This window comes from Balaenoptera borealis (assembly GCF_965194805.1).
Source record: "Balaenoptera borealis genome assembly, chromosome: 15".
NCBI lineage: Eukaryota > Metazoa > Chordata > Mammalia > Artiodactyla > Balaenopteridae > Balaenoptera > Balaenoptera borealis.
Window position 1 is genome coordinate 1,307,784 of NC_138871.1, and position 17,382 is coordinate 1,325,165.

The 17,382-nt window shown below is 38.2% G+C and overlaps 1 long non-coding RNA gene across 3 annotated transcripts in view; it reads left to right on the top strand.

Annotated features, from left to right (window-relative positions):
- LOC309612077 overlaps nt 1-17,382 on the top strand; it is a 164,177-nt gene that overhangs the window by 89,978 nt on the left and 56,817 nt on the right. The window contains exons 3-4 of one of the 3 annotated variants that reach the window (XR_014234929.1): nt 8,755-8,898; nt 16,723-16,913. This is a non-coding gene — a long non-coding RNA (uncharacterized lncRNA). Of the gene's footprint in view, nt 1-8,754; nt 8,903-16,722; nt 16,914-17,382 lie in introns of all 3 variants that reach the window. The other 2 variants (XR_014234927.1, XR_014234928.1) reach the window with 2 other exon arrangements.

Genomic DNA, 17,382 nt, shown 5'->3' on the forward strand with positions numbered 1-17,382 from the left:
ATAAAGGAATTATTAGAAAACAAAAGACAAACAACAAAACATCGATAGAACTACATCATCTGTTATCCACCTGAAACAGCAGCAACTCACATAAACTTTTTGAAAGTGAATAGATCAAAAGCTGAAAATACAGAGGAGGCTTTTATTCCAAATAATGGTGTAAGCTGGGATGGAAGAGATTAACCTATTATGTCTGCAGTAAGATCAAAAATAATTTTTTATACATGCATTTTCTGAATTAACTCTGATACTGCTGAGATATTAAAAAACACTTTGAAGAAAGCAACCAACATTTCTGTGTTTAGTTCAGGTGACCTACTTTGGACCCAAGTACGTGTATAACAAATGAAAAAGACAATACATGAAGGCAGCATTATAGTTGAGATTTTGTACACACAAAACCCCAGAAAATCAAATTTGTGGTTCCCATGGCAACTGTAACTCTGCCACACTGCACGTTATAGTAATCACTGCAGTGAGCTCGATAGTTATAGTTGCAAGATATTTTGGGCTGTAACTCCTTATTTTCCAATGCTTGCAATAATTTTTAGAAAAAATTCTCTTTCAGGGCTCTAACTTTTAAAGTTTGTCTCTACTGAACAGTGCACAATATTAGAAAGTTGTTGAAAGACTCCTGTGGAAGAGAAGCCTGGAAGTTTTCTTTTTCAAATGTATATATATTATATATATATTAGTTTATATATATACTATATATATTTGTGTATATATACATATATATATAGTGTTTGTGCCTTTTCCTTGCAAGGCACTGTGTGAGCACAAATTGGTAGTATAAACAGTGTTGTCACCCGGTAACACAGAGTTTATATATATGCTCATACAAGAAATACACAGAGGCAAGCCCCTACACCTAGAACATGAAATATAGTAGGCAAATCCATGTAACTTTGCTGGAATAATAAACAAAGATAATTGCATACAAAAGTGTCAGAGGAGTGCAAAGAAAGATGATTTTTATCTACATCTTTATAAAGAAACTGGATGTCATGTTTGGGAAGGTGGTGCTTGATTATGACGGTAGATTGCAGGCTTCACTACCAACTAGACTCTGAACTTGGCTACTCTATGGACACTGCCCGTTGCTTATCCATTGCCCATCTTTTCCTCCCTAACAGAACACCAAATGTGTCTGGATCTCTAGCTTTCTCCAGCGGATCCCAGATGACACTGACTCACCCCCAGCACTGGGAGAGTATCCGTTTAGCTGAGTCAGCCAAGCTATCCCATTCTCTTGCCCTCAAGTGTTCTGGCCTTGGACACGTGACCCAGTTGTGGTCAGTGAGAAATGAGGTCAATCTCAGGGGGAGTTTCTGGGACAGGTTCCTTGACCCTAAGTCTTGGGCCAGGAGGAGATAGTCTTCGCCCTTGCGCTGGCCATTGCCAAGTCCAGCTGGACTGCCTGAACCAGCCTGAATATCAAGGTAGAGGGTCCAACCAACACCAAGAACGTCAGAGGAGAAAGGGAACGAGGGAGGGTGTTTAAACTCATCATGAGGGACACGCACCGTTCTGAACCCTGATTTTCCCTTTGGTGTCCCCATTACAAAAGATACTAAACTCCTTATTTTTAAGTCAGCTGAAGTAAGGGATTTCTATTATTGGCTGCCAAAATCATCCTTCTTGATACCATAAGTCATTAAATTCTCTGAGTTTTAATTTCCTCTTTTATTAAACATCAATAATAATATTTCCGTGTCTTCCAGGAAATCTGTACAAAATACTATGAATTGAAAGGCATTATACAAATGGGAGGCCAATTAAATTGACCTTTGTACATACATTATTTATATCCAGTGGTGTGCTAAAGGCAGCTTGTACCAGCTCACACAAGCCAATTTTCAAATTTTTAGGAATTGTGAAAGCTAGTTGACATCACATAGGTTAAAATCAGCTATGATGGGCTATTTCTATTACAGGAAAATGCTACATATTAAGGCTCTTCTTTGTTTTATGTTTCTTTACTGCGGAGAGCCAGTTGTTAAAAATGTACCAATATGCCATTATTTATATCTGTCTTGGAAACTAAAGGGTGACGACCTGGGATGTCTTGAGTATCCCAAAGAGAGTGAGAACTTCTAGTTTTAAACCATGCTTAGTTAAAGGGTAGTCAATTTCCTTTAGCATCTGTCCTCTGTTCAGAAGTCCCCTTTCTTTCTATTTTTCCAAGACCCTGACTCCTTGATATCATGCCAGCCATTCATGCCCTAGCCCAAAAGGAAATAAAGGGAAATATTAACAATAATGACTATAGGTAATTCCCATCTTCATCTTCATTCATCCACCAAATATACACTGAGGTCCTCCTACAGAGGGCCCTGTAACAATGGGCTGAACATCTGGTGTAAGATAGAAAGTGTTCAACACCTGTACTCAAGGAACTCACATTCCTACAGCAGAAGACACATAATGCAGAAGTTGCTTTAAGAACACAGATATTTCAGAAACCCAGCCAGAAATGGTCAGGGAGGCTTCCTGGAGGAAGGAGAGTTTAGTAGGTTAAGAATAAAGCAAAAGGGGAGAGAAAGCAAGACATCTTCCATTCAAGAAATTCTAATTTATCAGCTGTCTGGTGACCTGGACACATATAACAGATGGTTGAGAGAAGAGAAAACCAACAGCAGGACAGGAGTGGCAAATAGAACCAAATTTCACATACAGTATAATAAGCAGTGAAAATTATCTATGGGATTTATTACCTAGGGTGTCACCACTGATCTCAGAGCAGTTTGAGGGAAATCATGGGCATGAGAGTCTCAGTCACGATAGATGGTCATGAATTAGACAGGGAGTTGCAGTCTGTGCATATCTATATGTATATACATATATACGTGTGTGTGTGTGTGTGTGTGTGTGTGTGTGTGTGTGTGTGTGTGTGTATATATATATATATATATATATATAATCACAAACCATGCATATGTGTGTGTGTATGTGAGAGACAGAGAGATGGACCTGGGAGATAAAGAGATAGAAGTAAGAGAAAATAATTCATAGGATAAGAAGAGGAAGTTTGAGCAGGTGGCAGGGATGTGAAAGGCTCAATCTTAAACAGAGAGAAGGATATCTTTTTCTCCAGGATGCAAAAGGAAATGGTAAATTTTTGTGTTGACGTGGATATATTTGTAAATTAGGTGCGTAAGGTGTTGGGGAAACCAGAGATAAAATCACCTAGGAAAACATGTAAATCCAGAACGGTAGAGAACTAACATAAAACTGAATCAAATGCATAAAATGCATCATTTTCATCACAGGCAAGGGGGCAAGACTCTTTTTCTTCTTCTTTTCTCTGTTTTATAGGATTGGTTTTGTGTTTTGTTTTTATTTCATCCCTACCACTTGACACACGCACCCGTTCACCCATATTCACTCTTTTGAAAACATACACACTCTATTTCTGTCTTAGTGATTATCATTAAAATTCTTATCATCAAAATCTCATAGTTATTTCAAGTCTAATCAGTATCTCCAACCTGCTCTAGAACAATAGATGTATTTTAGGACGTTTTAACTTTGGTCAAACACTTTTCCCCTTACATTTATTGTTGACCAGTATTTTAGTTCTATCTTGTTTATTTTTATTTTTTAAATTAATTTTTATTGGAGTATAGTTGCTTTACAATGTTGTGTTAGTTTCTGCTGTACAGCAAAGTAAATCAGCTCTACGTATACATATATCCCCTCTCTTTTGGATTTCCTTCCCATTTAGGTCACCATAGAGGATATGTTTATTTTTTAAAATAAATTTCACTGAGGTATAATTTACACACAATTTAAGTGCACAGTTTGAGTCTTGACAATTATGCACAGCCGTGTAATCACCAGCCCATCAAGATACAGAGAATCCCCAGAAGCTTCTACCTTTGAGCCCCTCCCCAGGCAAACTCCACCCCGTCCCTGGCCCCAGGTGACCACCGATCTGCTTTCTGAAACTCCACGTTAGATTTCCTTCTTAGACTTTATATAAATGGAACTCATCCTTCATACAGTACATACACATTTTAGTTTGACTTCTTTTACACACTATAATCACTGTAATGTTTTTGAGGGTTATCCACATTTCTGCTTATAACAATAGCTTTTCCTTTTTATTGCTAAACAGAATTCAGTAGTATGGATGCACAGTAATTCGCTTATCCAGTCACCTGTTGATGGATATTTGGGGTGTTTCCAGTTTGGGGCTATTATGAATCAAGCTGCTGTGAACATTCATGTAAAAGTCTCTGCATGGACACATGTTCTCATTTCTTTTCAGTAAAAACTCAGAACCTGCTGGGTCATATTGCCAGTCTGTGGTTAACTTAAAAGAAATTGCCAAACTGATTGCAAGATGATTGTACCATTTCATACTCCTCCCACCAACACGTGAGCACTCCAGTTTCTCCATATCTATGCTCACATTTGGAATTTTAATTTTTAATTTTAGCCATTCTACTGAATTATAGTGGTACCACATTTGGGTTTCTATTTATGTTTTCTTAATGCTACTGAGCATGTATTAATGAGTCCATTTGGCATTCAAATATCTTTGAATGTTCAAATCTTTTGCCTATTTTTTTATGGAGTTGCTTGTCTTCTTATTATTGAGTTGTGAGAGCTCTTTATGTATCCCTGATACAAGTCCTTCCTGAGATGATATATATTGCAAATATTTTCTCTCAGTCTCTGGCTTGCCTTTTATTTTTTTAAATATAGTGTCTTTCAAAGAATAAATGTTTTAATTTTGATAGGGCTTATTTTATTGTTTTTCTTTTATCATTCATGACTTTTAAGTGTTGTCTATGAAATCTTTACATACCACAAAGTTACAAAGATTTGTTGTATTATTTCCACTACTGCAGTTTAACTTTTATGTGTAGGCATATGATCCTTTTTAGTTAATTTTGGCATATGGCGTGAGGTAAGGGTCAAGGCATACTTATTTATTGTCTGTACAGATGTCCAGTTGCTCCAGGACCATCTGTTGAACAGATGACCTTTCTCCACTGACTCATAGCACATAGTGAGGACCAAATGAGCTAACACATGTGAAGTGCTTAGACAATTGCCTGGTACATAGTAATTGCACAATAAGCATTTACTACGGTCTTTGGTGTCTACATTCCGTCTTGCAAATTCAACCTTTTGTCCAGCGTTGCACACTCTTCTCCTGAAATACTTTCTTTACAAAGTCCTTTAGAGAAAGTCTTTTGATGATCTGTTTTCATTAGTCTAAAAATGTCTGTATTTCACCATTCTTGCAAGACTTACTGTGAATAGAATTTGAGGTTGACGGCTGCTTTCTCTCAGCACAATTGAAGATACTATTTCTCCATCATCTGAAGCATCTTCCAATATCTGACGAGAAGAGCAGCAAGCCTTTCCTTTGTGGTAATCTGTCTTCTCTCCCTTGTTCTTTTATTCTCTCTCTTTCTCTCTCTGTCTTCCTTGTGTGGATTTATTTTTATCTGGAGTCATTAGACTTTCTGGGTCTGAGGAACAGGGTTTTTTTTTTTTTCCTGCTTTTATCTTTTAAGTGCTTCCTCTCCTTTATTCTTTCCATTTTCTTTATCTAGAATTCCATTTAGACATATATCAAACCTACGCATTTTATTTTCCATTTCTCTCTCATATTTTCTCTCTCTGTCTCTCTAACCTGCTTTATGGGGAAGTGCTTCACATCTAACTTTCAGTTTACTACTTCTTTTATCATCTATGTCTGATTTTAGGTGTACTTATCCATTGGGGATTTTATTCCAATGGAAATGTTCTGTTTCCAGAAGTTGTATTTGAATCTTTACCAAGTTGCCTTGGTTATTTGTGAGAATAAATTGTACCTTGCTCATATATCCTATTTTCTCTTTTACAGCTTCAAACATTTAATCCTACTTCTTTTATTTAGTATCACAGAGTTCCGAAGGCTGAATCTCTCAGTTAGTGAAGATCTGACTCCACGACTGTTTGTTATTTCTTTTCTCACTCATGGTAGTTTGTTTCCTTGTGTGTGCACAAGTGTGTGTGTGTGTGTGTGTGTGTGTGTGTGTGAGAGAGAGAGAGAGAGAGAGAGAGAGAGAGAGATTTGATTAAGAGTTCATCATATTCTGGCCACTATCTGTGAAGTATCGTTTTGAGTTGAGCATGCAAATCTACTGAGGTTTTGCACCCTTCCAACCCAGGAACATGCTGTGATCAGAAGGCATGTCAGCTCAAAATTTAAAACCACATAAAGTAGTTGTGGCTATAAATGAATTCTCAGGTAGATTTTTCTCGCCAGAGCCAAACCCAGATGGATTAATGCCATTTGAATCTCCCCACATTGGCAAGAAGATTTCTTTCTAGTCTATTTTTTCACAGAAGGTGTAGCTTATCAAAGTTCCTGGCTCTTTGTGTGAAGTTTCCCTTCTAAATCCCCATTTTTCTGTGTGTCAAATTACCATCTCCTCTGCCCTGCGTGGACCTTAAAGCCCAGTCACCTTGGATCACAGCGACCCTCACACATTTGAGGGTAGCAGAAGCTTCAGTGGTATTTTGTGGCTTTTTTGTAGCAAAAAAAATGTTCTCAATTTCCAAACTTGCTCTGCCCTTATTGTCTCCAATCCAGTAAGTTGAGTAAAGCCTCCAGCATACTGAGCCCAAGTACTAAAAATTATAACTGATTCACATCTAAGTGGTAACAGCTAGTAGCTAGTCAACCTTTCCAGAAGCATTTGGATCTTAGACTAAGAGTGTCTTAGCCTGAACCAAAAAAAAAAGGTCTCTAATGAAGACTTTTCTATAGATACATTCGAGGGGAAGGAGATTTCTGGAACCCACACGTTTTACCAGCTAATCCTTGTTGTGCAAGGAATGTTTCATCGGAGCCATCGCATTTCTCCTTCACATGTGCTGTGGTGGAGATCATGGCACCTCTCCTTCTAATGTTAGTTTCTTCACTAATCTGTTCAATCAGTAAATATTTATCAAGTGCCAGCTCTGGGCCAGGCACTGAGCTGGAATAGTGATGAGAAAAGTAGAGCTTGGTCCTTTCTCTAGTGAAGACTATGGCCTCATGAGGAAACAAAGAGGCTGATAATCACCTAGATATGAAAAAATGTAAAAGGACCCCTGAGAGATGCTTTGAAGTAGACGCACCTGTGCTAGGAGAGCCGTGATGACAGATCCCAGGGTCAAAACCAGCTCCTTGGGCAGTGACGCCAGTGGCAACATGGGAATAGTGAGGCAGTCTGGTGAGCGCGTACAGAGGTGAGGGTGGCTAATGTGAAGGGAAAAGAAAGAGTGATGGAAACGATGCAGCCAGAGCAGCTGGGTCACGAGGGGAAGATGTTCCTCTATTTTCAGTCTCTTCTTAATCAGAAGACGAGCATCGGGCTCTACACTAGAGAAAAGGGCGAAGGGAAAAAAAACCGTCATGGTTAATGTCACCAGGACTTTCTTTCCCGTGAGAATAATTTAGTTGTCTTAGTCATGTCTTAGCCATGGCTGTACCATGACACCCCGTCTTCCTCTCTTTTAAAATATTAAAAGACATTGTGAACCTGAAATTAAAGGAATCTGATCAGTGAGTCAAAATCCTTTCGTATTTTCTCACATGCAAATTCTGCAAAAGCAGCCAACTGAAACTTTGCAGGGAAAAGCTACTTGAATCCATTTCATTCCTCAAAGAATGTGCAATCAAAGGGTCTGTCTCTCTCATTCAGCATTAGTCCTGGTCCAAATGGCAGCCGAAACAGTTAATCAACTCGTCCACTGGGAAAAAACTAACATTTAAGGATAAAGGAGCACCAATTTTACAATAATCGTGCATCTATCCACTCATTTAGTTAGTGAAAATTGTTCAGCAACTACTATGTGTCGGGCTCTATTCTCTATCCTAAAAAGGAAAGTTAATTAACTTCCAATAGTTTTATTTTTATTAGCAAATTTGTCAAGGTCTGCCAGAGCTGTCATCCCTCCAATAACAGCTTGTACCAAATTCCTTTCACCCCCTGTTTAGTGAAACAGCAAACTAATGGACACCAAGAATACAGAAGCCAAAGCAGAGATGACTGCTCATGTTGAATTGTGTTATTCTGAGACAGAGCAGGGACATTTCAGGCCAGCACAGGGGTAATTAGTGGCTGGTCATGGACACGCGGGTATTGTATCAGTCTGAGTTCTGTGCTTGTCTCACTTTTGGAAATGGCTCAGAAACAACCTGCATGCCTGTCAATGCTCTGTGAGCAAAATTTTGTACAGGGGAAGAGGAGAGAGTAAATATCACAAAAGTGGTCACTTCCTGGTCCACAAATTTCAATAAGTTTCCTCCAGATGGACTCCAGCCTCACCTTATTTTTGTACAAGATGTTAGCTGAAATTAATATATGGGCTGACAGTTCAGCTTAAAGTCAAAAGGAAGAGATCCCAGGAACAAATACTGGCTTAAAAAACACAGAAAGAAACGGTTATGTCTCTACATTCCTACTGCATTTTTCTATTTTCTGTACCCAACCAAGACAAAGAAAGTGTGTGCATTACAGGTGTGGTTCCACTACAAAAGCATATTTGGATTTACCCACTTATTTTTCAGCTGTAAGTTGCCTAAATTCCAACATCTGCAATCCTGGCTATTGATTGGGGCTGAATGGGCTCAGCTTTTATAAGGAGAAGTCATTTCTGTCCATGACAATCTTATGTTATCTTACAGTTAAATCTATCTATTTTATTTTTCCCTTGGCAATAAAGAGAAATCATGAACGCATCATTTCTGATTGTCCTCAGGCAACGTGGATCTGACTGTTCCCTGGAAACATTTAAACAGAGAATGTTCTCATCTGCAGTGAATCGTTTCTGTGGAGTCATCCCTGTATGCTGGGGAAGGGCTTGGATGACCCCCTCGAATCCCATCCAGCAGCAACCTTCCTGGTAAGTCTAATGGAAGCATCTTTCCTCTGAGCTGCTTTGTGAGAAAAGCAATAAGCCGTGACTCCTATGGTGGTTCCAGAAATGGAATTGCTGCCCACAGAGCACTGTTTTCTGTCTCTCTAGGAGGGTAGCCTCTCGCCTTTGTAGGAATTTGCAGTAATGCAGCTAACTGCAAAGAGGCAAATGCTTACCAGGATTTTCCCTGCCACAAAGCCCTGGACCTTGGCAAGATTATTTTCCTCCCACAGTGATGAAATAGAGTATTAAATGCATATCTCAAAATGAAAAATGCGATAACAATCCCTTCTTAGCCGGTTGTTTATAGAAACTTTTCATTCTGGGTTCATTACTGATCTTTTTCTTTTAATTGAAGGCAGATAAAATTAGAGATGCATGACCCCATGGCAGAGAAGGTCTCTTTCTGTGAAAAATGGGAGATCTAAAACTAATATCAAACAGAAAACACTTTCAGATCACAGATAACATCTCTTACCAATTTGTATCTCCATAAGCTAAAAGAATGGCTGATATAATCACATATAAATGATATTGACCAGTGGACAGAAATGTTATTAAAGAAAGACAAAGAAAAAAGTTTGGGAGAGATGGAGACACTTTTCATTCTGTAGCTCGTATTTGACAAGAGTCTCTAATATAACACTTGTGGCAGCAGAAAGGCAGAGCTGTTCAAGTGCCCTCCCCAGGGCAGGGCACTGCCGAAGTTGCCTGCAAGGTGGCTTTGACCATGGGCTAAGCAGCTGGTGTGAGTGTGTGCATGTGTGGATGAGAGAGACGAGGCAAGTCACTTAGGATTCGTTTTAGAACTTTAAAAATATGGACCAGGCTTTGGGTTGTGTGTGTGTGGTTTTTTTTTTTTTTTTTGAGCCTTTAAAAGCCCAACAGAAAGTATTGCCAAGGGCCCTCTGCTCTTAATGCTGAGATAGGAGCAAGCTTACAAAGTAGCAAAAAGCCAGAGCTGTGCTGGAGGGGAGGGGGCTGGACCACCTCCTGAGGTGTCGATGTAGTCATTTGAAGTGTCCAGTCCTTGAGACATGTAAAATCATAGAGAAGCAGATTTTGGTAGGAGTTGTGGAGGAGTTAAAAAGCCAAAAGCTCAGTTTTGCAAGTTAATTTAGAGACGTCTATTAGCTACACAAGTGGCGTGGGCGTGGTTGGAAACAGGAGCTCTGGGGAGAGGGCGAGGCTGGGGATACAAATCTGGGAGTTGCTGGTGTGTAAAACGCACTTAAAGGTGTGACCCTGAATGAGATCATCTTAGGAAGGCAAGAGACTACTTAAAGGAGACGGGAGGTGGGGACATTTATCTCTGAGATGAGGAGGAACTGGGGAAGGAGACCGAGAAGAAGCATCAGCCAAGGGAGGGAAACAACTAGGAGAGATTGAAGTCAAGACAAGAAAGAGTTTCAAGAAACAAAGAGCGACCAGCTGTGCCATGTGCAGCTGAAGATGAGTGAAGGTGACCCTTGGCTTTGGAAAGGTAGGGCTGGCTGGTGGTCTTGCTGAGAAGTGTTTTTTCACTGGCACGCTGGGGACAATGCCTGACAGAATTGGAGGCGGAAGACAATAAAAGAAGAAAGATGGAGACGGTTGAGTACACATGGCCATTTCAATAGGGGACCCAAGCAGGCAACCAGATGGACACACTAAGTTGGCCACAGATGAACTATTCTTGTAGAAAATTGACCCATTGGAAATTGGTGATTCAGGAGGTCCATTTGATTTGAAGACACAAATACTGTCCATGAGGAAACGGGTGGAGAAGTTCTCCAAAGAATTATTCAGTATTATTGCATCTGAAACACAGCCATGGTGAAACCAACCACAGACAGTAGGGTCGAGTAGAGGGTCTCAGACATCAGGATGTAATATTCAGATGCGGATAGACACTCAGCTGAAATGATACTAAAAGTGAGTGAAAGCAGAGAAGTTAAGCAAGATGGCCAGGGCAAAGTTAATTTGTCCTGAAAGAAATTTCAGTGGGGCTGAGTTCTAAAAATCAGGGCCAAATTTGTACTTCCAGTTCTGTCAATGTTAAGGAAACATGAATCAAAAAGTTAAAATTTTGGTGTGATACTCCCTCTAAAAGGATAAGCCTACGTGGGGCTACAGAAAGCAGATGCCTATCAGATGAGGTGGAAGGTCGTAGGGCAAGATCCTGCCAACAAAATTTCCAGGGTACTGATCATAAATGTGAACTTTGACTCATTTATTTTTCTGGACTTTGAAGCACTTGCTGGAAGGGTTAATACCTTAACCTCTTACCAAGTAAAATCTGAGTGAGGGTTAGTCTTACTCTGGTGGGAACTTTTTGTAGCTCATACTAATTCCCTGGGAAGACGTTAATCTGGAAGGAAAGAGAGGGCAGAACCGGAATCAGCCAGGTCTCAGTGTTGCTGAAGGCGGGTCAGTCCTCCCGCGGCTGCCCCCTCCTCAAGGTTTGGATGTAACGGGAAAGCAATGAAGCAGATAGTCACCAGGGAAGCTGAGTCAAAGCACAACAAAGTCACCAGGGATTTCAGTGAAAAAATACAGGAGCAAGAAATGTTGTTTGTTGTGTCGTGAAACTCACAGCCTTCCATCTGGATAGCCCCATGCTTTGAAACGAAGTTGCCAGGAAATAGTTAACTTTGCATATCATTGAATTAGATGACTAGGGAATCTTCACAAATAAGAAATAGAAGAATAATGTTGTTCATCCTTTTTTGTTTGTTTTGCTTTTTAAATTGTGATGGAATTTTATTTGAGGCTTAGGAAGAAACCTTGAACCAGAAAGAGCTAGCATGCAGCAGGTATAACGCCTTTCAGAGAAAATCTAATATCCCATACCTCATAATAAACAAATACATTTTGCTTCTAAAGGGAAAAAAAAAACCCTGAGTTGTTTATTTTGTCTATGGGGATGTTCAATCCATAGACCCATTTTTCTTTGAGCATCTGTGTTTTCCATCACCTTCAACACCCATCTTGATTTTTCTCTTTGACTTCAATGATTCTTCCTGGTTTTCCATTACTATATCCAACTTTCACTTACTTTTCTGCATTCTGGTTTCACCCTAAGCCTCTGATGCTACGTCACCTGGTTACACTAACTGTAAGATATGCTCCCTGCTCACAGCAGGAGCTGCAAACAACACTTCTATCCTGTTTATACTTATTTTGATCTATGAGGCAGGCAGTTTCATTACTTTGTTTGTATAGAGTGTCTATTAAATGTCTACAGTACTTAGATTCCTCTACTCTACCTTGATGAAAGTACACTTTGGGGGTAATTCCTATCCGTATGTTTCTTTCATTTTATGGGACTCTTTCTTCATATAGGAAAGATTAAATTTACATCAAAATGTGGGAGAAACAAATCCTTTAAGAACAGCAAAAAACAAAAGCAAGACAGTATGTCTGTATCTTAGAAGAGTCAACTATTCCTATATTTTAATTTCACGTCTGGTTTTTTACCTAATATTTTGAAGGGAAAAATCTACCCTCTAGCTTGACACTCTAGTTTCCTTTACATGTTATGGTAATTCCTTCTGCTTCCACATTGCTTTCCGCATTTTTCCTGATTTCTTCATCTTCTAAAAGGATGCATTTTACAGTTTTGTTATCTTAAAGGTTTCTTTGTGTTTGATAAGTTTTCTTTCAAGGTTATCATCTGTCTCTTCCATCTTGCTGGTTTCCTGTGCAGCTCTCAACACACGTGTTCCTGTAGGAGCTTTAGAGCCATAGTTTTACATTCTGTCTGGACTTATTACTTGGACACCCAACAGGCTCAACGTAGCATGTCCGAATGATATCATCATTTGACTCCCAATCTAGTCACTCACGCTGATTTCCTTACATCTGTCAGTGGCCACACAGGGAGTATAGCTGGGCCAGTGCTGCCATAACAACCACCAATGAGATACACACACTAAAAGCAGTGTTTGCCTCTGGGATGAAGCAAAGAACGCAGCCTTCAGAAGCAGGAGCTCTTGATCTGGGGTACTGTCTTAGGTAATGTAATACCATGGGAGGTACGGGGAGACTCCCAACCTAGAAAATAAACTCTAGGTGAATTCCAACTTAATTCCCATCCTACTGGTCTCCTGAAATCACCAAATGTGACATTCTTAATGTGAATCTTCATTTCTTTCCAAGAATCCTTGCTGTAAATGAGAAAACAGATGACACCTAGGAATTTATCCACCTTAGACTCTTATCTACAGACATTTACACACAGGAATCAAAGCCTAAGAGCAAGACATCAAATAGAAAAAAACCCTATGGAAACAAAATTAATAGAGTGGAAAAGAAAAACCTTGAAATAAATAGTCCTCATCAAAAAGTGAGATATAATCCATTAAAAAAGAAACCAAGGAGGAGGAGGAGCAGGAGGTAAAGGTAGAAGAGAAGGAAAAGAAGAAATAGATGGGACAGAAGTAGTTAATAGGAAGGAAAGAAATCTCTCAAGGGTTCTTGGAGCTCTAAAATATTGTTGTGGAAACAAAAGACTAAAGATTTAGTGAGTGGATAATAAAGGGTCTTGGTGAGAAAATAATTTGTAAGGAGGAAACGTGTGTGAAGGAAATAAAAGGTGGGTATTGAAAAAAAACATTGAAATATGGACAATAAATTTATAAGTTCTAAATCCACCTCTAGGAGTTCTAAAAGCCGGGAAAAAGGGTATGTAAGTGATGAAAACATCACAGAAACTTATAGAAACATAAAATAAAACTTAAAAGTGCAGAGGAACGAAAGGGTCCACAGGGTGCAGAGCAGACTAACTAAATTCACATCCTTTGTACAGTCTAACTATATGGCAGATAGTAGGATTATAAAACATAAAGCAGCTGCCAAGAAATTATTTCTGAGTACTCAGAGGCCTAATGTAAAAATAATTGTCATCTGGAACTAAAATTCCACTGGATTTTAAGAAAGCACAGGAGGTGGCTAAGTTGGAAGGAAAAGTAAAAGCATGTCAAAAATAGAGTCTTTCAGTGTGCATTGTGGAGAGACACAAAGGAGTATGTAACCAAAACATATTTTGTATAAAGCTTCTGAAAATAATAAACAAAAGAAAAACAACTCAATAGAAAACAACCAGGCAAATGGTATAAAATCACAATTCACAAAAGTCCAAGGGCCAACAAACAAGTAATTAAAGAAACAAAAACCATATAAAAAATGACGAAATAGTACTTTTTGTTCTCCAGATTTCAAAACTTACAAATTATACTGCTTAACACATATTAAGTGCTTACTGTGTACGTGGTCCTGGAGTAAACGCTCCAAAGACATGACCTCACTCAGTGCCCATGCTAAGCCTGTGTTATTTATATTAACATCCTGTCTAAGATTGTGGAGATTTTCCACTCCTCCAGAAATCCTGTCACCTCCTCTGCACAGCTGAAACTCTTGGAAGCCAACTCAGAACATGTTACATCCACTTCCTCACCTCCTTTTTCTTCACTCGTCAACTTACAGCAGTCTTGTCTCTACCTCCAGTGAAATTTTTATTTCCAAGCAAACCACTATTTTATTGTTCTGATTCCTACGTTTCAGTCTCATCTTTACTGGCATCTCCAGATGTTTGACATTGTGTTTTTCTTGAAGGACCTTCCTCCCCGACTCTGTCCCAATGTTTGCACGTTTCTCTTGACCTCCTCTGCTCAACCCCTCACCCCCCCTTTCTCTCTTTGCCTTGTCCCCTACCTCCCAAGCTCCACAGTGCTCTCCAAGTATTAGTTTTAAACAACTTTCCTTAAAATATACAGACTCTTTCAGACAAACATATTATTACATCTAGATATAAAATGAATATGCACAGAAGACAATTACATTTCTTAAGATAAAAAAATAAGTACGGCAGCTATGACCTTAGCCCACAAAATCAGACTATCTCGTATTACACTTGTTCATGTTCAAAAATTATACTCTTAACTATGATGGTTGTTTTGGTATAAATGGGGCTAGAAAAAGAATACAGCACAGTAACTTCCTGACTTGCACCAGGATAATAATCTAGTAAATGCTCCAAGAGAAAGAAACTAATAAAGAGAAACAAGATTTTATCATTAAAATCATGAAACACTCAATTTACCTCCATTTTTTTCAAAACTGGTCATGGAATTGAATCACAGTCTTTTAAAGGAACGCCTCACTGGACCATCTAATACTATATAGTGCATCAAAAGTTCAGAAATAACAGAAGTAAAAACAATAAATCACCAAATAATAGTTAATAAAAGTTTACTGTGCACACACCAAAGAGATGGTTTGCATCCTGGGAGCACACCAACCAAAACAAGGAAAGAAGCTCTGGGATATATTGTTATAAAGCAGCTTATATAGTGAAAAGCAGTGACTGCTTATTCTTCACAGTGATTGGTTATAATATTAGAATTTTCTTAAATGATAGGAAATCGGTTAGTGTTATCTCATATCAACCTTGGGGAACACAAGTTTTCCTCATGATTTACAGAGGCATAAACAAGAAATGACCCAGGTCAAGGTAGTCTTGCAAAATAAGCTAAATTAAGCTTTGTTTGTATGACTAAAATGGTATTGTACACTCAGGGAATTTTCAAGGCTGGTCGTCATTTGTTTTTTATTTTAACACCTGCAATCAAGCATTCTTGAATGCTATCTGTATAGGTAGCAAGCTTCAGAGGCTTTAGAATCTTGTCATAAATTGTTGACTTGCTTAGATCCATATAATTGAGATAAATAATATCTCAAAACAAACACAGCAAAGGGCAATCATTGCTTCTGTCATTGATTGAAACCCAGGTTAACGGTTGAAAAAAGTTTGAGAAATATTAGACTCTATTGTTCCAGAGATGCCTACAATAAATAATTTCTTACCGTCAAACTGCAGATTCTATAACTGTATTTAGTGTTTTTAAATCTCCAGTATTAAATATGAGGATTCAAGGAAGAGAAATTAAAATTCCCAGAAATTCTTAATATTAAAAGTTACTCTTCATTTTTTGTAACTCTTTATTTTTGTATTTTAACATAACAAGTGACTGTGATGCTAGGCATTACATCGTATTTCTGTGGCAGAGTTTCACTAAACCTTTTAGAGGTTTTCTTTAAAAAAATTATAACTATATATAATATAATAAAAGCATGGCTTATTAACAAATATATTTTGATGTATTTTAAAATAATAAAAACCAGAAATATTCAAAATATTCAAATAGTAAAAATATTTGGAAATACAGAAATGATCTCTACTTGATAGAGACATTGTTTGGCAATAAAAGCAGTAATAGCAGGGAATATTGATACTAAAGACAATTTTGTAAAAATTGAAAGATAATACTACAAATATTTAATATTAGAAGATTTCATTACCTTAAGTACAAAGGATTAATTGCCCTATCCTATAATGTTGATCTTTGTTTCATGACAAATATCCCAGATATAGAAAATGCCCCATTTTGTGTTGAAGTTGGTCTCGTTGTTAAATGCGTCCCAGAATATCTTCACATTGAGCTTTGCTGTCTTGCTCTAATACTGGGTTTTTGGTTGACATCACTATCGCTTTTTAATTCAGATTTCAGATCAGTTTCTAACTCCATGTCACAATATTTCATAACCATATTATTATTTTTTTTATCTCTTCTGTTCAGTTATTGACAGAGAACTGTAGCCTATAGCTAGCAAGGTTAATAGCACTCCACGGAATCTCCTAATGAAGTCGCCAAATTAAGGACTCTTTTTCTTGCTTCCAAAGCTTGCTATTCGTTGGAGCAGTACTCACAGGAGTCGTACAAAATATACTGTGCATATAAATGTATTAATATCTGTTTTATTTGCAAGAATGCTTCACCATTAGCAGTACACAGAGCCAGAAAACACATAATATGGTGACAACTACATGAGAGACGAATTAGAACAGGATGTCTTCTCTCTCTGTGTTCCTAACCTGGTCCACGGAAATGTTGACCTTCACCGTCAACTGAGTATCAGCTCTTGCTTTTGACTTGTTGTCAATAGATCCCCCTGAACAGGTAAAATCTCTATGTCGCTTGTTAAGTTTTATTTTTTATATGAAAATTATACTGCATTTCCTGTTTTCCTGATTTATTGAAAGATTTCTCACAGGATTTGGGATTTGAAAAAGCAAGATCCCAGAAAATTCTGGGAAGGAATTTGGACACAGAAGCATTTAACTATGTTTACACATATGAGGACCATCTGTTTTATAACATAATATTTAACTTGAAAATGTTTATTGTAAAAGCCAGTAGTCCTTTCTTCTTCTTTCTCAACAGGTATTTATCAAGTGCTTATATGTAGGAGACATTATCCTAAGTACTTAGATGAAGGAAAAAAATAGAGTTGTATGGAGCTTTGAACTCTGGTGGCTCCAAGGAGGCAAGGTGGCTTAGTAGTACATAAATTAGGACATAAATTAATATAAGAAGAGTCTTAGCAAAGAAAGAAGTAGAGATAAAACATAATAGGATATCAGTGGAA